This window comes from Enhydra lutris, unplaced genomic scaffold (assembly GCF_002288905.1).
Source record: "Enhydra lutris kenyoni isolate GAN:26980312 unplaced genomic scaffold, ASM228890v2 scaffoldscaffold15, whole genome shotgun sequence".
NCBI classification, from domain to species: Eukaryota; Metazoa; Chordata; class Mammalia; order Carnivora; family Mustelidae; genus Enhydra; species Enhydra lutris.
In genome coordinates this window covers 3,856,818-3,880,969 of record NW_019154099.1, presented here as the reverse complement: position 1 = coordinate 3,880,969, position 24,152 = coordinate 3,856,818, and the positions used below count along the sequence as shown (strand labels likewise).

Below are 24,152 nucleotides of genomic sequence, written 5' to 3'. Positions count from 1 at the left end.
TGATATAAGGAATTTGAGAGGCAGGGTAGGGGTTGTTGGGGGTAGAGAAGGAAAAAATGAAACTAGATGGAATTGGGAGGGAGACAAACCATAAAAGACTCTTAATCTCACAAAACAAACTGAGGGTTGCTGGGGGGTGAGGGTGTAGGGATAGGTTGGTTGGGTTATGAACATTGGGGAGGGTATATGCTATGGTGAGTGCTGTGAAATGTGTAAGCCTGATGGTTCACAGACCTGTATTACTGGGGAAAATAATACATTATATGTTAGTAAAAATAATTTTAAAAATATATTATATGTTAATAAAAAGTCATTAAACTATATTATAAATGTATGAAACAATCTCAGTGAAGGGGGTGAGTATAAAAGGTGCTTATCTAAGTAAGTTTCATCCATAAGACTAAAGGCAAAATAAAGGATATATAAGCACTGTAATCTAGTTAATAAAGTTTTTTTTCCTCAAGTGAGTATAGGTTAACAATTCTGAAACCACTATCCACGTATATTGGAAGTGAGCAGGTAAATAAATAGATGGTATATGTGGGAGCCAGATATCTCACTATGGGGGTAGGATGTTATAAACAAGCAAAATGGCAAGGCTGGAATAATCCATATGGTGGTGGATTAGAGTTGGACACATCAGTATGAACTCATGTTTACTTAACAAAGATACAGATGGTTAAAAAGAGCAATATGTGTGTGTGTGTGTCCTCTGATTAGTACATACACATATATTTCCTTGATCTGTCAGCTGGAGAGGGCCAAAAAGCCATGATCCTTTTCCCTTGGTAGCAACAAACACACTTAAGGCCTAGATTTTGGTTTCTGGTTTATAATACAATTCTTTATTTCCTTGGAGAAATGGCTGGTTCTAGTGTTGGGACAAGAAATATATAAGATGAACTTGGGCATCTATTTAGTTCCAGAAAGTAAGAAAGTGTTGAAAAGAAAAGAAAAGATCTGCAATGGCGTGTTATGTCAAAGGGTCAAAGGAGTCAACTGAAAGAGTTCCCAATAATGAAAAGTGGAACAATTTGAATAACAAAATGAGTAACACAATATTGAATTATAACCTAAAATATAAAATAAGTATTCATGAGTCCATATTGATGCAAATAAATGATTGGATAAAGAAATACATTGGGGAGGATAGACAAATCTCTCATGTAAAATTCTAAGTAATTTATGTAGCTACTCTACCCTCAAGGAGTTGGTACATAAATTCCCTGCTACCTAAGTGTATGCTGTTCATGGTAACTTCCTTCCAAATAGTACGTATGGTATAGAAAGGATGGGGGAAGAAATCTCTCAGTGGAGAAATGTGGCAAATACTATCTCAACCAGTTGATCAAAATTAATGTCAGCAGTAATAAGTCAAGTAGGTAGTAAGTGCTATTGATATAATATGATGAGAATGGCATTTTTCTGTTGTAATCTTCCTCCAGACTGATAATCTCATCAAACAAATCCAACTGAGGGACATTCTACAAAGCAGCTGACTTCTCCAAGATGTCAAGGCCATTAAAACCAAGGAAAGTCTGAGAAACTGTCACGGTCAAGAGGTGCCCTAGGAGACATGACAACTAAATGTAAGGTAGTATCCTAGATGGATTCTGAGCAGAAGAAGAACACAAGGTAAAACCTAAGGAAATCTGAGGAAATCTAAAACCTAAGGGTTTAGTTAATAATGTATCAGAATTGGTTCACTAATTGTGACAAATATACCAACATAAGATATTAATAATTGGGGAAACTAGTGTGGAATATATTGGAATCTCTCTACTACCTGATTCATAATATTTTGTTAGTCTAAAATTATTCTAAAATAAAAGTTTATTTAAAAAATTCTGGGGGTGGGGGTTCCTGGGTGGCTCAGCTGTTGGGCGTCTGCCTTCGGCTCAGGTCATGATCCAAGTATCCTGGGTTTGAGCCCGCATTGTGCTCCCCGCTCGGCAGGAAGCCTGTTTCTCCTCCCATTCCCTCTGCTTGTGTTCCCTCTCTGGCTGTGTTTCTCTCTGTCAAATAAATAAAATATTAAAAAAAATAAAAATTCTGGGGGTGTCTGGGTGGCTCCATTGGTTAAGTGTTCAACTCTTGTTTTCAGCTCGGGTCATGATCTCAGGGTCCTGAACTGTACTCCACACTGAGTGTGCAACTTACTTATGATTTTCTCTCTCCTGCTCCCTCTGCCCATCCTCCCCACTCCCCTGAGAGTGCAAGGTCTATCTCTTAAAATAAAAATTCTAGTATTTTTCAGGTAAACTACCATTAAACCATGTTTAAGTGCTCAACGATGTTTATGATATCATAATATGTATAATTGTCATTCAGAGCAGAACAAAGCAGGATATTAATGTCATTATCCTCTCTTATACAGCTTTTGGTTTTTCCAGTAATGTCTATTTCTTTTTTTTCTTGTAATCTCTCATAATAATTCTCCATTTACTTTTACAGAAGTTCCAACCTATCAGGAGTTTTCATATCCCTTTTTTTCTGGAAGCCTTGCCTCCCAGAACCCTCTGGAGCCAACAAAGACAATTTTGTGAAAGGCTAACTTAATGTCCTGGAATATATCTTCTGGTGGTATAACCTGATTTAAGGATAGAATTTAGGTTAGCTGGAGGAATGAATGAATTACATACATTCTAAATGTTCATTCCTGCTTTTCTCAGCTAGTGTTGGCTGAATAAAAATATAATTCCAATGCAAAGCAAAGGATGTGATATTTCAGTTAGCCCCAACAGCCTGAATGTCTTCAAGAATCTTCTGGGATGGGGTGCCTGAGTGGCTTAGTCGGTTAAGCATCTGACTCTCGGTGTCAACTCAGGTCATGATCTCAGGGTTGTGAGATTGAGCTCTGCATGTGTTGGGCTCTGGGTTCAGCGGGGAGTCTGCTTAAGATTCTCTCTCCCGGGCGCCTGGGTGGCTCAGTGGGTTAAAGCCTCTGCCTTCAGCTCAGGTCATGATCTCAGGGTCCTGGGATGGAGCCCCGCATCGGGCTCTCTGCTCAGCAGGGAGCCTACTTCCCCCTCTCTCTACCTGCCTCTCTGCCTACTTGTGATCTCTGTCTGTCAAATAAATAAATAAAATCTTAAAAAAAAAAAGATTCTGTCTGCCTCTGCCCTCCCCTCCCTTCCCCTCCCTTCTGCAAACTCTCTCTCTCTGTGTCTCATAAATAAATAAATCTAAAAAAAGAAGAAAAGAATCTTCAGGGGTGCTGCAGCCATCATTCAACAAACCAGTGCAGCTGGTTATGGCCAATTAACCAAGTACAAATCCACCTAATTATACCATGACCCACATGGCTCTGTCAATACACAAGGAATCTATAATAGATTTTGCCAAATTCATGAGCTTCAAATACAATATTTAAAAAAAATTCTTCTATAACTAATATCTCTAAACAACAACAACACCCCCCCCAAATGAGGACAATGGAACATCTTCCTGCATGGAATAATACATGTTTAAATTTGCATGTTGGCCAAGTCTTTTTAATTTCATAAAACCAGTACCTACCGCATAGTAAACATTCAGTATTTTTATTAAAGTTGGTTGACTTTCTTAGCATATTAATGTGGAGACCAGTTTTACATTCACTTTAACTTTTATTTTCTCCCAGATCTAAATATTTGTTTTGGCTAGATTAAGGGAGATTTCCCAGAAAAGTTTCCCTTTTGGCTGTTACAAAGTTTGTTCCCTTCCTGTATCTAACTGTGGAGACAATTCAGAAAAAGATTAACTATAAGCTCCATGCTGCCAGTTTGTTTTTCATTTCCCTGCATTTCAAATCCTGCTCATTTTTGCATATTAGCCCCTCGTATGATAGGCAGATGCTTGATAAATGTTTACTGATTTGATTTAATTTAGGAAAACACCCTATGAACTAAACACTGTAGTTCAATCGGTAAAATTGGCCTCAGATCACCTTAACCTTGTCTCTCTGAATGTTTATCACCATCCAGAAATCACTGTATGACCCTGTGTGCAAATGAGTCACTATATCCCCTGCAAAGGCAGAGATAAATATCCAAGTGCCAGGAAATGAAGAATTGAATTCACCTCAAAACCACCAAATTCCCAGCCCACTGAGACTTCTTAAGAGAACACATCATCATTCTTTCCCATTTTTCCATTTACTTTCAAATACATCTATCCTTATGTTATCTGATTTCAATCCTGGCCAGAAGATTTTTACCATGAAAGGCATAAGGATGAGTTTCCTGCTAAATGTTTGAATAAAAGCAATGAGGTTAAAGGAGGTTTCTTGGCACTCGTCAGGGTTGAACAGTAGCTTCTTTGTCTTTGCAGATTCTCTGGTGCTTGGCCCTTGCCTCTTCTTGGATAACTTGCTGCTCTTCGACATGCTGGGCCTCAGCCAGGTCTAGACCTCAAACCAACCCACAAGTTACTCCCCTCAGGCAGCCCCAAGCCGGCCATGACACAGTGACTCTCTGTCCTCGGCAGTCAGGCTTCCAGAGAGTGGCCGGCCCATTTTGTGAATCTAACACCTGATATAAAATTTCTAATTACAGACACCAAATTCTCTCTCCTAGGAGATCTGAAAATGCAAGCTCCACTCTTTGTTAAGACCTTTTATTTTCATTGGAAAGCCCCTGCCAAACGTTGGCCACATTTCACTGTGTCTGATCCATGCTTTTTATCTCTTCTCAACCAGACAAACGCGTAATGCCTCATTTGCTGGATGACCAGGCAATCCAACCCCTTCCAAGATCGACTTGTACACAATGCTCCTGCCGGGTCAGTGTGCTGTGCAAAGGGCTCCAAAGGTATTTCTCAGGTTCTGGCAGGACTACTGTGTCATTCCTCAACAAAGGCCTTACAATTTCAAAGGGAACTGAGATCATTTGGTTTTAGTGGTATCAGTGATTCTTCCCTGAATCTATAGATACCAACACTGCCGTGGGTTTGATGCCAGACTTACAGATGAAGTAGTGGAATGGTGGAACAGAAACATTTGACAAGTGACCATTCTGACAAATGCATATTTAAATCTTTTTTGCAGAATTGTACTTTCTTGGATAGTTTGCATCCCAAGATATTGGTCAATCAACTTTACATGCACAGTACTAAAGAAGAGACTGGCCCATGTCTGTGCATCCAGGACAGTGAGACAGGAAGAAGTCCAGGTATCATAGAGCTCTAACTCTCTTTCCTATTCCAAGTAATACTTGTTATTCATATAGCTTCTGTTGTGCATGGACCCCAGGAGCCTGGGTAGTACCCAGTATGGCCCTAGCCAGCAGGGAAAAAGAGACTGCTGAGGTCTGACCCTGCCCTGGGCTGTCAGGATAGAGGGTCAAGGTCAGAAGTGGGTCAGGGAGAGATGAGGGATCCTGGAGGAGTCTGCAGGGAAGAGTGGATAGCATACAGGCCTCTATCTGGGATAGTTGACATATATTTCACGAGACTATCTCCTTCTTATGTTTATTTTAGGAAACAATAAAGTAGTACAAAGCTGAAGAAGGTTCAGATTAAAAAAAAATCCTATGTTAACTCTGGGCCCAAGTCTTGCCATTCCTTCATTCATTCATTCAGTGATGTATTGAGCAACTATTGTCATAAATACTGTTCTAGATTCTTATAATACATCTAGATGCCTTGCTGTTTTAGAGCTTACCTTCTAAATAGAGAAGGCAAAGAATAAGCAAGCAAACATACAAGATAATTTTAGTTTGTGATGAGTATTATGAAGAAGTCAGGGCCCTTTTATTGGGAGGTCCTCTCTGAAGAGGGTGATGTTTTTGGTAAGAACCAAAGAATGTAAAGGAAGACCCCACTGTACAGTGATCTAGGGAAGAGAGCTCCAAGCGGAATGAACAGAAAGTGCAAAGGCTCTGAGATGGGAAACATCTGGTGTTATTGGAGGGATTGAGTGAGTGAAACTGTGGATGGGATGGACTGAGAGTGTCACACAGAGGCCTCATCATGTGAGCGCTTGCAGGTCATGGCAAGGAGCTGGAATTTTAGTTTTGTTATGATGGTGGTGCAGAGGGCAATCACTAAGTTGCTTCGGGCTGAGCTTCACAGGACTCTCACAACCTAGTAGTCATTTAATCTTCTGGGTCACCAAATCTGACAAATCAGATTTTGGGTAATTGTGTTAAACGTTTCCATCATGCTGTCTAACAGCACCACAGCCCCTACTAAGGGAAGATTCTCTTCTCACATACCTGCTTAAGACACATTAGTTAGGATAAAGGTACATCCATATGCCACGAACTGACCCTGCTTCCAATAATATCAATTACCTATGGTAGGCCCTACACTCATTTATCGAATATTTATTAAGTGACTGTTATATGCCAGGAATACAATGGTGAACAAAACAGACACATTCTTTGCTATCATGAGTCTTACACTCTTCTAGAAAGCCTGATGATTAAATAGGCAGACATAAATTGCTCTGTTATGATAGAGAAAGTTATGGAAGCATCGAGCAGCATAGTCAATTAACCTGACCAAGGAAAACTTCCTGGAAGAAGTGATGTTTAAGCTGGGGGCTGAAAGCTAAGTAAGAGAAGGCCAGTTGTAGAGGAGGAAGAGTTTTCCAAATGGAAGGAAAAGCATATAACTAGAGGTAAGAGAAAACACAGCATATTTTAAGCAACTTAAATAATTTCAGTATGATGTGAGGCAGAGTACAAGATTGAGAAGTAAGACATGAGGCTGGTGAAGTACCTGGGGACGAGGTCATGAGGCTAGAACATGAAGTGTCTTATAAAGAAGTTAAAGTAGTTGTACTTTATCATGTAGGCAATGGGAAATCTCTGAAAGATATGGGAAATGGATTGGGAGTGGAGGAAGATGGTAGTAGGAAGATCATTGTACTGATTCAAGTGAGAAATGATCGTCATTTGACCAAAATAGTAGTCATAGAGATAAAGCAAAGTTGACTAATTACAGACACATTTATCCATAGCTTAACCTGACACCAATTCTCTTTCTGAAAAATTGGGGGGGGGTGGTGGAGAAAAAGAAAGTGAGAGAGAGAGAATGAAATTAACACAGAGAAAAGCTGAAGAGGCCATGATAAATTGTGTAAGTCAAATTCATAATGCAATAAGAATATGTAGATGCTATGAAGAAATGGAAAGATATGCAGAGTATAGGGAAAGAAAAGGGTAATGGGAAAGAAGACCCACGAGAGAGGGAGGGAGGGCCGGCCCAGGTTCTGACAGCTTTCCTGGCTCAGTTCTCCAAAGTTTCAACTCTATCATAAGCTCTGTTCATGAATTCCCATGATATCCAGCTCCCTCATTGCTGCACCTAAAGGATCCTCCCCCTGCTCCACACACAAGCTAGTATGATTGAGTTTTAGTTCTTATAACTTAAGGACTCTGAATAAATCAGTAATGGTTATATAAGCTAATTCTTCAAGGGGCGCTTGGGTGGCTCAGTCAGTTGAGCACCTGACTTGTGGTTTCAGCTCAGGTCATGTTCTTGGGGTCCTGGGATTGAAGTCTACACCAGGCTCCATGCTCTGAGCAGATTCTGTTTGTCCCTCTCCCTCTGCTCCTCCCCCTGCACTCTCTCTCTCATAAATAAATAAATATATCTTTTAAAAAACATCTAATTATTCAAGAAGCTAATTAACACAAAATACAAATTAATGCAGTTATAATGAAAAATAAAACTTCTGAATGATCATAGGTGATCTTGTCTATTGATCAACAACTTTTCAATATAGTAAGTTCAACAACAATTATAAGTGGCTTGAAGAGCATAGATCCCAAACAAAAAGTATTGAAAGGCCATGATGTCTGATGGGCACATCTCTCTACCACTCAGTCTCTAGAGGGTGATGCTGAATCACAAGAAACCACTTCTGAGGCAAGAGAGCACAAACTCTGAGGTGGTTACTCCCAGAAGATAGGCAAAAAAACTTAGACGAGAGGCCACCTCTTGGTTAAGCACTCCAGTTTATACAGGAGAAGTCAGGTTGAACATCCAGTGGGAAGTGAAGGGACGATGGAAACCCAAGATGATCAATCATGTTGGACATTAGGAGGATGGGTTAGAATGGGACAAGTCTCCAAGTGTGGTGACCATTGGGAGTTCAGTTTGGTCGGGTACAATACATGAAAATCAAGCGACCTACTATGTTTCAGGCCTTGTGTGGGAGCAAAAGAAAAAAAAAGATGAAAATATGGCCCATGTTCTTTTTTTTTTTTTAAGATTTTATTTATTTATTTGACAGAGAGGCAGCGAGAGAGGGAACATAAACAGGGTAAGTGGAAAAGGGAGAAGCAGGCTTCTCTCTTAGCAGGGAGCCCAATTTGGGGCTCAATTCCAGGACCCTAGGATCATGACCTGAGCTGAAGGCAGATGCTTAATGACTGAGTCGCCCAGGTGCCCCCTGGTCCATGATTTTAAGGGACTTACCATCTAGTGAGAAACACAGACGTGTACACAGATAACATAAGGTGGGATATGAAAAGACAGGTTAGTACAGGTGCTGAGTGTTTACCAAGAGTTTCGGGATATAACTGCTGAGCTCAGATACGAAGGTTGAGTCATAGTTACATAAGAATGTCAGGAAGGGCAATATTATAAGTATATTTGGAAAGAGCTGAAACACCAGAAGCAGGCTATATTAGTGGTATGTAAGAGAAAAGTAGGGAATAGCAGAAGAAAAGCTTGGAAAGTTAAAGGGAAGTCAAATCATGAAAGACACTTTTATTTCCAAAGTTTTTTTTTTTTTTAAATAATGGTATAAATCTTCTCAACAAAGAAGTTTCCCCAGTTGCAAAAATGAATGCTTGAAATATATCTTCCAACTAAAAAACAAAAACAAACCAACAAACTAGAAATATAAGGAAACTGACAAAACACCATTATAACATAGTTATTGGTAAGTAGGTTTTTCAATTCCAAAATCAAATAAACACAAAATAACAAACATTCTACTGAAAAATATAATCGAACCCAATTTAGTAGAAACATGTCAAGATATGGACACTACAAATAAGTAATATAGACCTTTCTCTTTGTGAATTAGAGACAAAAATCATAATATTCTTTCCTATTTTGATGAAACATCTACTAATACTGGTCATGTATTTAGCTACAAAGAAAATCTTAGCAAGGTATCTTACATAGAGATTTCACAGATTTTTTCTGATTAGATTGAATTAAGCTAGAAATCATGATAAAATTGGACTGGGTTTTATAAGAAGTCACTGAAAGATTTTTAAGCAAGAGAGTGACACAGCCATATAGGAAATGGGTTGGAGGGGAGTTAGGAGAGACAGGAGGAGAGAAAATCACATAAGGAAATAATGCAACGGTCCTGGAAAGAAATAATGTGGGTCTGAACTAAGATAGGAATAATGGGGAATGGAAAGAGTAGACAATTTAGAATATACTCAGTAGATAAATAACAAGGACTTGCTGACTGATTGAATTTAGGAGAGAGAGAAGTTAGGGTGGGTGGAGAAGAGTTATATGATTAAATTAGGTGGTGACATGGTAGAGGTAGTATCATTAATTTAGATAAGGAAGACACACAAAGGAACAGATCTGGGGAAATAGAGAGTTCATATTTGGGCCTGTTGGATTTGAGGAACACAGCCCACAGTCCAGTATAAGGAGACAAAGAAAATTGTAAATGGACATTACCAGGAAGATTATCCTTTTTTTGTAGAAAAAATTCAGAACTAAGGCCAAGATGGGTGGGAAAACATCAGGTTTCCTCTTTTATTTGGTGCCCAGTAGGGGATGAAGGTGGTTTATCAATAGTATTTAATAGGACTTAACACAGCCTACCTCTCACACCCAGAAATAATTAAGACATCTTTAGGAGTATCTTAAGATGGGACCAAAAAATGTCCAGTCCACTTGGGAAAACAAGACTAAAGACTATACAGCCAGTGCTACAAATGTCCACTAAAGCACATGTCCACTATTGGAAAAGGAGGCAGGACTGTAAGTGAAATGAGAAAAGGCCTTACTTTTAATAAGTCATGGGAAGACACAGATACACATGCACAAACACATGTGCACATGAGTCATGGGGAGACACAGAAGTCTTTCAGGTGTGAGACGGATCATAAGCAATGGCTCACATGTAACAATACACTGAGGGGGAGCGGTGGAAGGCTCAGGACAGAGAGGGGCATGCTGGGAGCAGGAGAGAGGGAGGAGGAACCTGAAGCCTGGAAAGGAGTTGGAGCTCAACGGGGCAGACAAGGGGTGATGTGGCAGAGATTTTGTCAGGAAGCTAGAGTTACTTCATGGCTCTTACGTCAATTAAAGCCATTAAAACTAATTTTGCCATGTGAATTTTCCTGAGAATTTTTCTATGCTTCTCTGGATAATTGATACCCAAGACCAATGAGTTTCAGGAGAGACTTTTATCTAACACAGACACGAAGATAAAGCCTCACTTTTTGCTTTCACATTTGAGGATTAAAGGATTTGGGTTACTTGAGGGGGCTTGGTAAGTGTTGATTACAATGATTTAGAAAATCCTTAGGGCGTCAGATGGTGATGCAACATAAGCCTTCTCAGAGAGTATATTTAACGACTTACTGGTCTAAAGCACATGCTGGGGGCACAGACAAGGAAGAGGCAAACCTGCTTGGCCATTAAGAGGTCTCGAAACGACATGACCTCTCTCATCTGTGGTTTTCTAGATTGTAAGATAGGAATTGTTATTTCCTCATTCATTCAGCAAGTGTTCTAAGAGTGTCCACTGGGTACCAGGTACTGTTCTACCTACCTTATAAGATTATTTTGAAAGTTAAATGAAATCACCTAAGTTAAAAGACTTAGCATAGTGTCTAGAATCTACCAGGTGCTAATTGTATTTATTTTTCTATACCATAAGATTTTTTGGATATTTGAGCTATTATTGGATCAGGCCAACAATGGGCTGAGACACTCGGGGTATTCGTTACAAATATCAGGGTGTTTTGCAAAGCAAAAGAATTGACTGAATAAGGGATCCAAGAATGAAAAGACCTTTAACTTAATACATTTTGGAAGCAGTAAGATGAAGGGCAAAATGTTGCCCTTGGGAAAGTGAAGCAGGTCTAAGTCAAAGCTAGTCTCAGAAACCTGTGTAGGATGCAATGAAGCAGCAGCAGGGCTCCAAGTTGAGATGCATTGGAAATGTGAGTGCCCTACTGGGTCTAGAACATTTGGAAAGAACTACAAGGTAGTTTGCTTCATCAACATGTTCAGAGTTAAGGTGCATGACAAAATAATTGTACTTCTGAGGCATCTTCAACTTTAAACACTGTAATGCACCCAACGAAGCCTGGAAAGTAAATTTGCAATTCAGGGTAAATATTTTGAATTGACTGGGTAAGGGACTTGATAACTCAGATACTAGCATTTTCCAGTGCTCCAAATAAGTCATCTGAAAAAAGAAAGGAAGACAAGCTGACTCAAGCTGGAAAACATGTTTTCTCTCAGTATTACTTTTGCTTCTGAAGTGAGCTGGTTTCATTATCAGAGTGTGGCATTTTCCACTTCCCTTTTATAAACTGAACTTTAGCCCTGACCTTGAAGAGTCTAATGAGGTTGGTCAGAAGTCACAATGAGATGGAATATGCCTGATTCCCAGAAAGAAAAGGGGATGATCAAAGCCGTTTACATGTGCCCCCTTTGTGCTCAGAAAGGCAATAACCCTTACTTGTTACAATATGTGATAACTGTAACTGCCTATTTATTTTTCAATTTTTTCTAATAGACTAGAAGCTCCTGAAGGGCAGGGACTGTTTATTATTAATCATCGTAACCCCAAATACTTGAAAATCCTCTTAGAGGAGAGGCTCTGTAAACACTTTATAGTAAACGAGTGGATCCATGAATGGAGGGAAGGAGGGGGTGAACAAACGGACAGATGGATAGATGGATTCCTGGCCATGAAGAGAAATGCCATAAAAATACAGGAAATGGTGCTGAAGTGAAGGGAGGACAAGATAGCCTGTTTGACTTAGACCCATAAGAATCACTGAGGAGGGATCTCATCCCAGAGTCATGGGGAAGAAGAAAACTTGGATTTGTTTTTGCCATAGTTTCTCCTAATCCATCATCCTAGAAGTCTGCACTGTCCTTCCAGTGGAGCAAGCTGCTATTGGATAAATAAGGCGACCTTGGAAGGACCAAGAACAAGAAAGAGCATTAGGACTTTCTGAGAAGGGCAGAGAGCCTATCTACCTCATTCCTATCCATGGAGTAGCTATCCTGAGAGGCAAGGGCTCCATCTGCCTGAACTAGCCTGGGTTATGGGTGTCTTAGGCCACGGAGCAGTCCTCATAATGGATAAACTGTGGGGAGTGAGGGGTGGAGGAGCTTTACGAATAGAGTCCCTGTGGCTTGCCTGCAGACTTCAGAGTGGCGGTGGTGAGTTCCAGGGACCATATTTGCTATGAAGGGGTTTGGTCAGGTCAGGACCATAGGGCATCCACAGAAAAATCCATCTCCTCCCAGGGCAACTCAGACTGAGACTGACAAGACGGAATAATAAGAGAACAGTTAATTCATTGAGCCCCTCCAAAAAATGGAGAAATGTCCCCTTGTGAAGGCCCCTGCAGACATATGGGCTGCCAGAAGGAGACAGCGCATCCAGGAACTGAAAGAGCTGGGGGAATACAGGGGCCTGGGTTCCCCTCCCTGACTCCTGCTGGCCTTTGGGAGGAGGTCATAGCACAAGAATGGTCATCAGACAACATAGTCTTTGCCATTCTACTGGCCTGTGGAATTTGGGAACTCTCATCTCACTGCACGGAAAGCAGCCCTGGGACTCACTTGCACAAGGGTGCCCCCTGGGACATGATTCACACAAATTCCAAGCTTGTAATTCATACATATATCAAGGTGGGTATGTTGGAAGGGAGGGCCAAACATACCATTCAAAGGGAAAGCTTGATTCATCAAAGATTATTCTGCAGCAGTTGCCTCCGGCTGCTAAGGAGGTAGCACAGCAGGGTGTTTAAGAGCCTGGACTTGGTAGCCAAATGCTAGGGCTTCAATCTTCTCTTCATTTCTTTCACTCCGAGACTTTGAGTGAGTTTTCTCTTCTAGGTCTCTACTTCTTCCTATGTTGAAGGGTGTAACAAGAGCACCTACGTCACAGGGCGTTTAAGAAAACTACTGTAAATAATGCAAGTCAATTCTAGCATATAAAAAGTACTTGATAAACATTAGCATACATGCAAAATACGACCTGACTTATAAAATGTGAATCCTATCTTATGTGTTCAAACATAGGCAAGATTCCTACGTAATTGCCCGTAGAGCAATAGTTGGTTATGGAGTGGTCACTGGAGAAGATGAACCAGGAAACATGCATCGATCAAAAGCATACTCTGTGATACACTCTTTTTTTTTTTTTTTAAGATACTCAAAAATCCCTTGTTGACCTAAAGTATTTATGGAACGTAGTTTGGAAACCATTGCAGTATTGGACCAAAAATAAAAGCTCTATGTCCTAGGGGTGCCTGGGTGGCTTAGTTGGTAGAGCGTGTGACTCTTGATCTTGGAGTTGTGGGTTGAAGCCCCACATTGGGTGTAGAGATTGCTTAAAAAAATAGAATCTTAGAAGAAAAAAAAAGCAATATATCTTGAACCGATTATAGTTGAGGGCAGGTATACTGCCTACTCTAGCTGAAAAACCAGAGGCAACTTTTAAAAGCTGGGTCCACTGAACACATTCCTTCTGACATTTGGTGCCTATGCCAACACGTGTGATCTTGATTTTATATAAGGGGTTTATGATTGACAATGCCAAGGAAAACATTTAACAGGAGACTAGTGCAGAAGAAGTAAAAATCTGTTATTTGGGGTTACCGTGAATACGCACAGAAGCTTCTAAGACATGTCTAATAGGATGTTGGTGAGATAGTGAGTAAAAAAAAATTAAGTGCCTGTGAATTTCATATACTAATACGAAAGCTTTAAACAAAGGACACAAAAAGAGTAATGAACAAGTTGGGAAACACTGACTAAGAAATTAACAACCACTTCAGATTTGCCCAGCGCCATAAGAAGTGGCCAGGGTTTTTGTTAAGTTTTTAGGTCATTTAAAATTGCGACATAAACTGTAATTTCTACTTCAGTTTAAAAAAAGGGCTTTGAAAGATAGATTGTCTTTCAAAGATGACTAAAGCTTAAATCTGAGAACCATTAATTTTTATGGCTTGTGGTTTTAAAATATTACCCCTGGGTGGTGATATTGAGGGGAAGGCCTGGGGGAAAGTTATCTCTGGCCTCTGGGAGTTCTTATTCTCATCTACCCTCCCCTGGTCTTCTCTCCTCTCCATTCTTTACCTTTGTCTCCCCCACGTAGCAAAGGGTTAGGAGTTGAGCTTCATGTATTTAATTACACATGCCTGGCAGGAAAAACGCTGTGGACAAGGCTGTGATCAAATGATAAGGCTACAGACAATGATTAATTAAGAACGCCAAGCATATGAGAACAGTTTCATTATTTCCGAATACAGTCTAATAAAGTCAATGTTTTATATATTTAAAAATATAAACTCTATATTATTATGCCAATAGACAACCAAGCATAACAGGTATATGCAAACTATACTTTCATAGTTTAAATCTTCTCACTTTTGGCTACACAACAGTGTCATCAAGGCAAAGCAGGGTTGGGGTGAAGAGAACCAAGGCTAGACATGGCTCATGGAGCAGAGCAGAAGACACTCGAAAACAGGCCCTGAATTCCTGGCAATTAAAGGTCTTGGTCTAGAGTAGGAGGAAAGAAGGATAAAATACTAAGAGCGAGTAAAGGAAAAGTTGTTCATGCTGAGAAGAGAAGGAACAGAATAGGGATGGAGAGGGATTTTAAAAGAAGGAAGTGGGGGGGGGCACCTGGGTGGCTCAGTTGGTTAAGCGACTGCCTTCGGCTCAGGTCATGATCCCGGAGTCCCGGGATCAAGTCCTACATTGGGCTCCCTGCTTGGCAGTGAGTCTGCCTCTCCCACTGACCTTTCTTCACTAATGCTCTCTCTCTCTCTCTCTCAAATAAATAAATAAAATCTTAAAAAAAAAAAAGAAGGAAAGGGCTCTGGTCAAGTGGGTAGACTGGTCTTAAGCAGAAGATGAACGTTGCAAATACTTAAGCAGATTCCTTCAGACATTTTTAAGGCTAACTGAGGTTTTTCCTGTTCTCATCTCCCACCTTCCCCTACTCCCTCAAAACATTTATGGTACCCCACCTTCCTTAAACCAGGAATCAAGTTTTTCATCCCACAATTAGAGATAACGCTTGATAAGCAAACCAGCTGGCCCACATAACATGAAACTCTTTCTTACTAAAATATTAATAGCTGATACTGGATCCTTTGCTATTTTGATAAGAAGAGGAAGTAAGAGAATGGGAAGGTCCTGGCATGAAAAATTTCCCAAAGAAGGAGAGGAAGAACAAGAGAAATAACTCATGTTTATGGCATACTTATGTGTCAGGTTCTAAGTGCTTTACATGAATTAACTTGTTCAGTCCCCACAGCACCCTGTCTGAGGGACATACTATTACTAATCCTGCTTTTACAGATGAGGAAACTGAGTCATGGTGAGGTTAGGAAACCTGCTTAGGGTCACTCTGGTATGGCCAAGTTTTGAATTCTGGCATTTCTAGTCCAGAAAGAAGATGGCCCAGGAAACAAAACTTTCTTTTGTGAATGATGTCCCCTAAAGTCAGCTTGTTTACTCCCAAGTGTCAGGGATAAGGAGGAGTTCAGTACAGAGGTGGGTTATCTCACCACAGTGTTGTAGATCTGCTAGTTATAGGAACACCAGCAGAAGTTACCACATTCAGGCCTATGGAACACTGTGACACTCTCTCGGTCCCATGTGTGTACTGGTTTGCTGCCTGAATTAGTGATCCTGTTGAAGTTATTTAAGCTTCCTGTGCCTCTGAGTCCACATTTGGAAACTGGGTTATTTCCACTTGTCCGCTCTCAGACTCAGGGGAATGCCTGAGAGGGCTAATGGGCTGATACATTCAAAGCGCTTTGAGCCATGAACCAGGACTAACTGAACTTTTAGAGAACAGTATGACTTGGAAGTGGCATTTAAACTGACATAAATGGTAGAATATTCTCCTAGTAGCTTCTTCGGATGTTCTTTGTTGAGCTGCCTAGTCCACCATGGCTGCCCAAGTTCTTCTCTAGACTTTCACACTGAACAGTGCTAATGAAGAATGGTCTGGTGGACCTGGGTAATGCCCCTGTAGTCTGGGATTGTTCAAATTATGTGCAGATAAGGATCCTTAATTCAAAATAACAATCTTCCAGCCAGGACCTTGAAAGCTATTGCTTATCCAAAAAGATAAGAAGAACTGGACCCACTCCAAGGAAACATTTTAACTTAATTGTAAACCCTCTATCTTAGCATTTAATTCAGATGACAGTGATCTAACTGACACGACCAAGGGCAGAAACAATGGCAAAATTAAAAGAAATAATAATGATTTACAAAGAGATGTGGGTAAGGAGATACCAGAGACTCAAAAGAATGGGGAGAGAAGGAGTCTCAGCTGTAGCTATGATTAAGGACCAACAGGCACAAAAAGAAGTATAAAGCTAGGGTTTAAAAACAAATGCTTCTGATTAATCCACATTGTCTAGTGGAATTTTCCTCCCATTTTTTACAGCATATACATATTAGTTGTCAACCTATGTTTTCAGTTAAAACAAATGGCAGCAGAACGGTGATCAAAATATTTCTAACAGATGCAGTCATCAACTTAATGATATTTATGCCTTGTATTCATGTTTTTTAAGGGCCTGAGTGATACCTGAGCACAGTTATGCCCTTCCAGACCTGAGATAGGAAGCAATCATTGTGAGCTAATAAATGCAACCAATGGGAATCAAGGGGGAAATTCAGGAGCAGAATGGGGCAGCTTAAAATAGTTTACAAAAGAATTTGAGAGAAAAGGAAGGACATTGAACAACAAAAGGAAGGTGGTAGACGGTCAAGACCATACAGTATTAAGAAACTACAAGTCCAAAACAAGGAAAATAAAAGACCGTTTTCCCGAGTGTGGTTGTGATTCAAGCCATTTCAGATAAAAGCTATGACAAATTCCCCCCCCCCCCCACAAAATTAGGTGCAAGAAATCTGATTTTAAGATGCTAAGCCTTCCTTTTTGGCAGCATTTTCTCATATCTGCAGATACCTCTTTTTAAGCATTCAAGGCCCTACCTATTACTCACCAAAGGGAAAACACTGATATGGACTTGTCAGTGTGAGAATTAAGACAGTCATAATCTTCCCAGGAGAATTTACAGATTAAAGCTCTTCTTTCCATGAGAAGGAATTTTTAGATGGAAAGCTTGTAGAAGAGGCACGAGAACCTTCCTCAGGTCCTTTCTCCCAAACCTCACTGAAGGCAACTTCTATGTTTACTTCTGTCTTCCTTGGTCCCATTCATGACAGTGGTTGTTATCCAGTTCATAAACATACCTTCACGTTGTCTTTGCCCGGAAAGGAAAGGGTTTCCTTTCAACACAGAACAATGGGATTTGTGTAAACAAAAGGCCATTTTGGTAAAATTGTGCCGTGATATTTTGCTATGTCCAGTCTACGATAAGGTCATTGAAAACCCACTAATGAACCATAAAGTGTAAAGGAAACCAGCAGTCATTTAACAGTCCCATTTCATGTACAAATGTTCATTGCTTTTGCTGAGAACAGGGTGCAGGGACCGATGCTCCTTATCTCTGTGCCAAAGCTTGTTTACAAGGAGGGGAAGGATGGCTTCCTTGGCCATACTCTGTGAGCCGCCCCACTCTGCAGTGGACTCAATAGGAGGAAGGGTGGAGTGGGCACACAGGGCTTGCACAATGCTCCAGTTCTTTGCACCCCAAATATTTACTGAGACAGTCAGGTCATTCTTTGAAGATGCCAGGCCTAACCTCAAAGAGCTGGCAGAGGGACAGGAGGAAAAAGAAGGGCTCCCTCTGTTTGGTAAAGATGTGCTCACTGGGTCTACAGTGATTGCAAAAGCAGCTGTATAGAAATACAAGAATTGTCCTATACACCCTCTTCAAACTGACCCCTCATTTGAAAACTCAGCTTCAGAGCAACTCGCCTAGGCACATCCTACCCAGGCATTTCTGAGTATATAGGCTGTTATTTCCACTGCCTGGAAAAGTCTTCTCCTCTATCTAGAGTCTACCCCTTCTTCCGGATTCCTCTCTAGCTCTCTCCACATCCCACTTCTTGTTTTAAGCCTCTCCAGGTATCCCAGCCCATAGTAATCGCTTTGTTCTTTAGCCTCTTACACCACTCTCGTAGCGCTGGTCATTCTGTGGCATTTATCTGTGTACCCATTCAGTTCCCCATCGCCAGCACCAGACGTGGCACCTAACAGTCAACCTTCACTCTGTGCCTAGAAACGATGAGAAATTCTTCTTTAGACTGGTGTAAGCAGGTCTGTCTCAAGTTCATGTTTATGTAAAGTCTATGTAATTTTTAAACCCCAGTGAAAGGTTTTTCCATGGTTAACATGTTTGAAATGTAGTACATCCTTAATAGGTTGTCATTTTCAGACATCATGGTTTTTTGGGTTTTTTTTTAAGATTTTATTTATTCCTTTGACAGAGCTCACAAGTAGGCAGAGAGGCAGGCAGAGAAAGAGGAAGGGAAGCAGGCTCCTTGCTGAGCAGAGAGCCTGATACAGGGCTTGATCCCAGGACCCTGAGATCATGACCTGAGCCGAAGGCAGAGGCTTTAACCCACTGAGCCACCCAGGCGCCCCCAGACATCATGGGCTTTAATAGAATGCATAAGAAACAACTCTCAGTGGATCTGGGGTAAAGGGAAGAGCAATTACCTACAGAGAGTGAGAGGAGCAAAGAAAGGATTCATACAGTCCTAAACCCGCACCGGTATGACCAACTAGTCCAGTTTACCCGGGACTTTGTCAGTTTGACACTAGAAGTCCCATGTCCTGGACAATCCCTCAATCCCAGACAGACCAGCACAGTCGGTCACCTACCGAGTGCCCATGAGCATTCTGACAAGAAGCAAATGCAAGTTTTAAATGATGGGCTGAGCCCCCTCTTCCTCCTCTCTCACCTCAAATCCTGGTGCCACAAGCTTCTCCAAAGACACTCTACTCTTCAAAGACAAGTACCCAGTTCCCAGGAAGGAATCCTGGGTGTATTCAGTTCTCTTGACTTCAGAAGCAGTCTCAGGCCTAGGAGGACAAACGGTCAAGGGAAAAAGCTTTATACAGAGTTCTCACAAAACAGAAACTAAAAGGAATATTTGAAACAGGAAACAGTGACCTTTATGGCATGATTCCCAAAGGGAAAGTCAAAGGCAGAGACTCAGGAAGACAAATGTCCAGAGTCCACAGGAACTCCAGCTTACACCAAACGTGACATACCAGGCCTGCTAATTGCAGAGCCAGAGCAGCTGGTGTGATAATGTTCCCCTGCAGTCAACCCAACTGTGACAATTCGAGTGGATACATTAGCAAGAAAACTGGAACCTATGATTATGAATACATCTGAACGTTGTCGCATGCAGCAGAACATAGTGGCATACCTTCTGAGTGACAAAACCTATACCACACCATTCTGAAAGCAAAATGGACCTCCAAGAAGCATAACAATAACAACACCATAAATAATGGTATATTCAAAAATCAACTTCAGGGACGCCTGGGTGGCTCAGTTGGTTGGACGACTGCCTTCGGCTCAGGTCATGATCCCGGAGTCCCAGGATCGAGTCCCACATGGGGCTTCCAGCTCCATGGGGAGTCTGCTTCTCCCTCTGACCTTCTCCTTGCTCATGCTCTCTCTCACTGTCTCTCTCTCAAGTAAATAAATAAAATCTTAAAAAAAAAAAATCAACTTCAGCTCTGTAGTTTGCAGAATGATGGGAATTTTTTTCCATAATAGAATGATAGCGCACTTAATAATTTTGATCTGCATATTGTTTAACACAGTAACTCGGAACGATAAAAGCGTAATTGGGTAAGGGAAATTTTACCGTTTGTATTTCTATACTATCACTCAAGATAAAAGGTGGGGTTGAGGGGCGCCTGGGTGGCTCAGTGGGTTAAAACCTCTGCCTCCAGCTAAGGTCATGGTCTCAAGGTCCTGGGATCGGGCCCCATAACGAGCTATCTGCTCAGCGGGGAGCCTGCTTCCCCTTCTCTCTCTGCCTGCCTCTCTGCCTACTTGTGATCTCTCTGTGTCAAAATAAATAAATAAAAATTTAAGAAAAAAAAAGGTGGGGTTGATTTCTTTAAGTATAGATTTCTGGGGGCTCCTGTAGAGCACGCGACTCTTGATCTCAGGGTTGTGAGCTCGAGTTCCCTGTGGGGTGTAGAGATTACAATAAACAAACAAACAAACAAACTTTTAAAAAAAGCGTAATTTCTGTGATTAAAAATGTTCCTGTGTACTGAGGTATGAGTGCAAGTAAGGCGACCTGGCCTAGAGCTGAAATTTAGGGTACGTGGTGCAGGATATAATCTTACCACCAGAGGGTATTGTTTCCTCTTCCGGATGGCTGGTAAGTTTATGTAACCACAAACTAACCCTGAACCAGCCCCCTCTAAAAATGGGCCAGGCCAGATCACAGCAAAGTGGATTAATCTGCAATATTCCCACAAATTCCCTCTTGTCCTCTGATTTTAGAGAGAGTTCGGGTTCCTTTCTGTTGAGAGAATCAGGCTGGCAGCAAGCCAACTGACACACACTGTATGTGGAAAACAGATCACACCCCTCCTGCTGGTCAAAATAAGAGAATGGCCACTTAGGAAATTAGCCCAGGTGGCTATTTCTGATTACCCCACGAGGTAGGAGTTTCAAGGGAGTGAGAACTCCGCGGCTAGAATGAGGGAGCAGAAGGGATTTCAGCGGCAGCATGGCCTCCTGCTTGAATTTTGATGTAAGCTGATTTACAACTGAAAAAGGTCCATGTCTTGTTAGAGACCAAAAAGCCTAGGAAAGTTACCAGAGAGATTTTGACAACTTCCAAAGTCAGCCAGGGAATCTGTCCCAACCCATTAGTATACCGAATTTAGAAAGCAAGGCCCTGGAAAGGTACCCCAGGAGGATGCCCAAGGGAGTCAGTGTGAATCCAGCTAAATGCTTACTCTTGAAAAAGGAAAGCTTTGTCCCTTCCAGCTCGCTCCATGCCAGAGGCTCTGTCAGGGAGACAGGCTTGAAGTGCAGGAATATGGGATATTAAGTCATCTGCCTGACCGAAGGCAAGTTCAACAAATCCAAACTTGAAGTCAATAAAAAATTTCCGTTTTTTTAATGACCAAAAATAATACTTGTTCACTGCTAAAACTTCAAACAATACGGAGGTAAGGGTAACAAGTGAGGGACTTTCTTCTCACAGCCAGCCCACTCCCCTCAGTCCCATGTGCCAGAAATGTTCACTGTCGATGATTTGCTCATATTTTTCAGGGCCTCCAATTTCTTTTTCTTTTCTTTTCTTTTCTTTTCTTTTCTTTTTTTTTTCAAAGTTTATGTATTTATTTGGGGGAGGGGGCAGAGGGAAAGGAAGAAGCAGACTCCCCACTGAGCTCGGAGCCCACATGGGGCTCCATCCCAAGACTCTGAGATCATAACCTGAACCAAAGGCAGACGCTCAACTGACTGAGCCACCCAGGTGCCCCCAAGTCCTCTAATTTCTATGAATAATTAAAAAATTTAGCTAGCTCTCTATTATATCTATTCATCCCATGCATCTCTCAATTGCCCGTTTGGTTTTGTCTTATTTTTGCAAAAAGGAGATGCTAAAATACATATTCTTCTACTTGAGTTGTTCATTCCATAGACCATGGAATTTTTCAAGTTTGTCTCATTCTTTTTAATAGTGACACAGTATCCCATTGTACAGATGTCTCATAACTTTTTTAGCCCTTGCCCTGTTGATGGACATTGATACTGTATCCAATTTCTTTTTCTATTATAAAACTGCTATAATGAAAATTCTTAATTAAAAGAAATAGTTATTGGAGCGCCTGGACGGCTCAGTCAGTTAAGCATCTGCCTTCAGCTCAGATCTTGATCTCAGGGTCCTGGGGTGGAGCCCTGTGTTGGACTCCCTGCTGAGCAGGGAGTCTGCTTCTCCCTCTTCTTCTTCCCCTCCCACGGGCTTGTGCTCACTCTCTCACTCACTCTGTCTGTCAAATAAATAAACAAAATCTTAAAAAAATAAAAAAAAATACAAGAAAATAAATAATAATTATTTTTTGAACATAATTATTAATGGGCATGTGGTGTTAAGGATCATACACTGTGCTAAGCCCTCTACAGGATATTAAAACGAATAAAATATATTTTTGCCTAATTGGAGTTTTTTCTCTGGTGGGAAAGAACTATAAATATCTGACATATGAAAAAAAGACTCAAACACTAAATCATTATACAAATAATATTTTCAAACAAATAACATTCACTGCCCAGGGAGCAGAGAGAAGGGAGGCATCCAGTTCTAACAGCTGGATTAGGAAAGATTTCATGAATTGACTCTATCTATGTAGAGATTTGCTTTAGTGTGTTGGATCTAGGGAAATTGAGGGGTAAGCTTGTAGAAGCCTTAACAAAGTCATCCTTTTCACCACGCACTGAGATACGATTTTTGCTATCTGAATTTCCTTTAGCAAATATAATTTCAGAAAGGTCTGGGAATGCTTTGTCCTTCTTTCTAAGCATATTTTGGTGGGTTTAGTCTGAAATTGAAAACTCACTACAAATATCCAACATGGTATTGCTTTTTGTTCTAACCTCAACATTTTCTGGGTAAAAGTATGATCTCCAAATCAACATGTCAGAGACTGTTGAATTATTCTTGTTCCATGTGGTGTGACCCTCCAGAAAAGGATTTTATCCGTACACTAAATCCAACAATGTGTTTTAAAAATAAAATGTGGACAACTCACTTGTGATAACAAATCTCTATAAGTTGGAATCCTCCTGGCAAGCATGTAAACATGCTGAAAGGAGAGTTTTTATTTTTAAGCAATCTTAATTAGCAGGTCTTTTTCTTATTAACATCTTCAAAGTGCTCTGAGCTCCTCCCCAGATGAAAGCTTCTGTGTGCGTACAAATTATTATTATGCTCACAAAATACACACACTAAATGCAAGAAAAGTGCAAACAGTTTAACTCCGCAGCCTGCATGCCCTTGAGACACTTTGATCTGCCAATATAGCCATCAATTATTCCATATCCTTTACTCTCTAAATGCATGCATCAAAGCATTCTCATGCACACCCTTGTAAATCCAGCTGTTTATTCCAAAATAGTTCCTCTTAATTAACCCTTGTTTCGTTCCCCCTTTGTGGGCAGCTGCTGATTCAGCTTTTCTTCTTTTGAGAAGGTATATGTAACCTTGGCTTTGAAATGGAAAATACCTCCATTTTTTCTCTACAAAGATGGTCATGACATAAAAGATGTGTATTAATAAAGATTCTTTGATGCCCTGGGAAAATGCATGGGATCCAGTAAGTGAAAAAAAGCATGGTACAAAAATGTATGGAGTACTATCTCAACGGTACCACTAATAATTGCTAATATGAATTGCATACAATCATTTAGCTCACTGACCTGAAAGCTTTACCCATGCAATGTATGTTAATCTGCACCATGAGGTGAATGCTATCATCTCCCATGTGGCCATAAAGACACTGAAACTTGGAAGGGTTAAATGATGGGGTGCTGTCTGGCACTGTCTGGTTCCAAAGCTCATTCCCTTAGTGATGGTCATGCTGCCTTTAACAGTGACTGTCCCTTGGTAGAGAGATTTGGGATATTTTTTTTTTCTCCCAGCTATTTTACACTTACACATTTTAAAAAGAAACCAAACTCACATACTAACCACATGAATTAACCAAATAAAAATAAAGAAGGTATTACTTATGGGTGTGCTGACTTGGGATAAACATAAGAAATATGTTATTAACCTCAGAGTTCTCTGGGTCTTTACTTCCTCATCTTTAAAAATGAGGGGATCGAACCAAGTGATTTCAGAGGCACCTTTCAATTCTAATGTTACTTTCGTCTTTTAGTTCCTGATTATGCTGCAGAAATGGCACTTTCCTTCAAAAATAAGTAGGTTCTAGTTCCCTAAATTTGCTCAAAGAGCTGTTAAGCACTGAGGGAAGAACCACAGAACTGAATGTTAAATGA

At 40.7% G+C, this 24,152-nt stretch overlaps 1 protein-coding gene across 1 annotated transcript in view; it reads right to left on the bottom strand.

Annotated features, from left to right (window-relative positions):
• The window catches only part of LOC111146976 (mediator complex subunit 4), a 47,430-nt gene extending 28,247 nt beyond the window's left edge, over positions 1-19,183 (bottom strand). Inside the window, exon 1 of the mRNA XM_022502779.1 lies at positions 19,069-19,183. The gene's annotated coding sequence lies outside the window, so the exon portion shown is untranslated. The remainder of the gene's footprint in view (positions 1-19,068) is intronic.
• Positions 19,184-24,152: the final 4,969 nt, after the last annotated feature.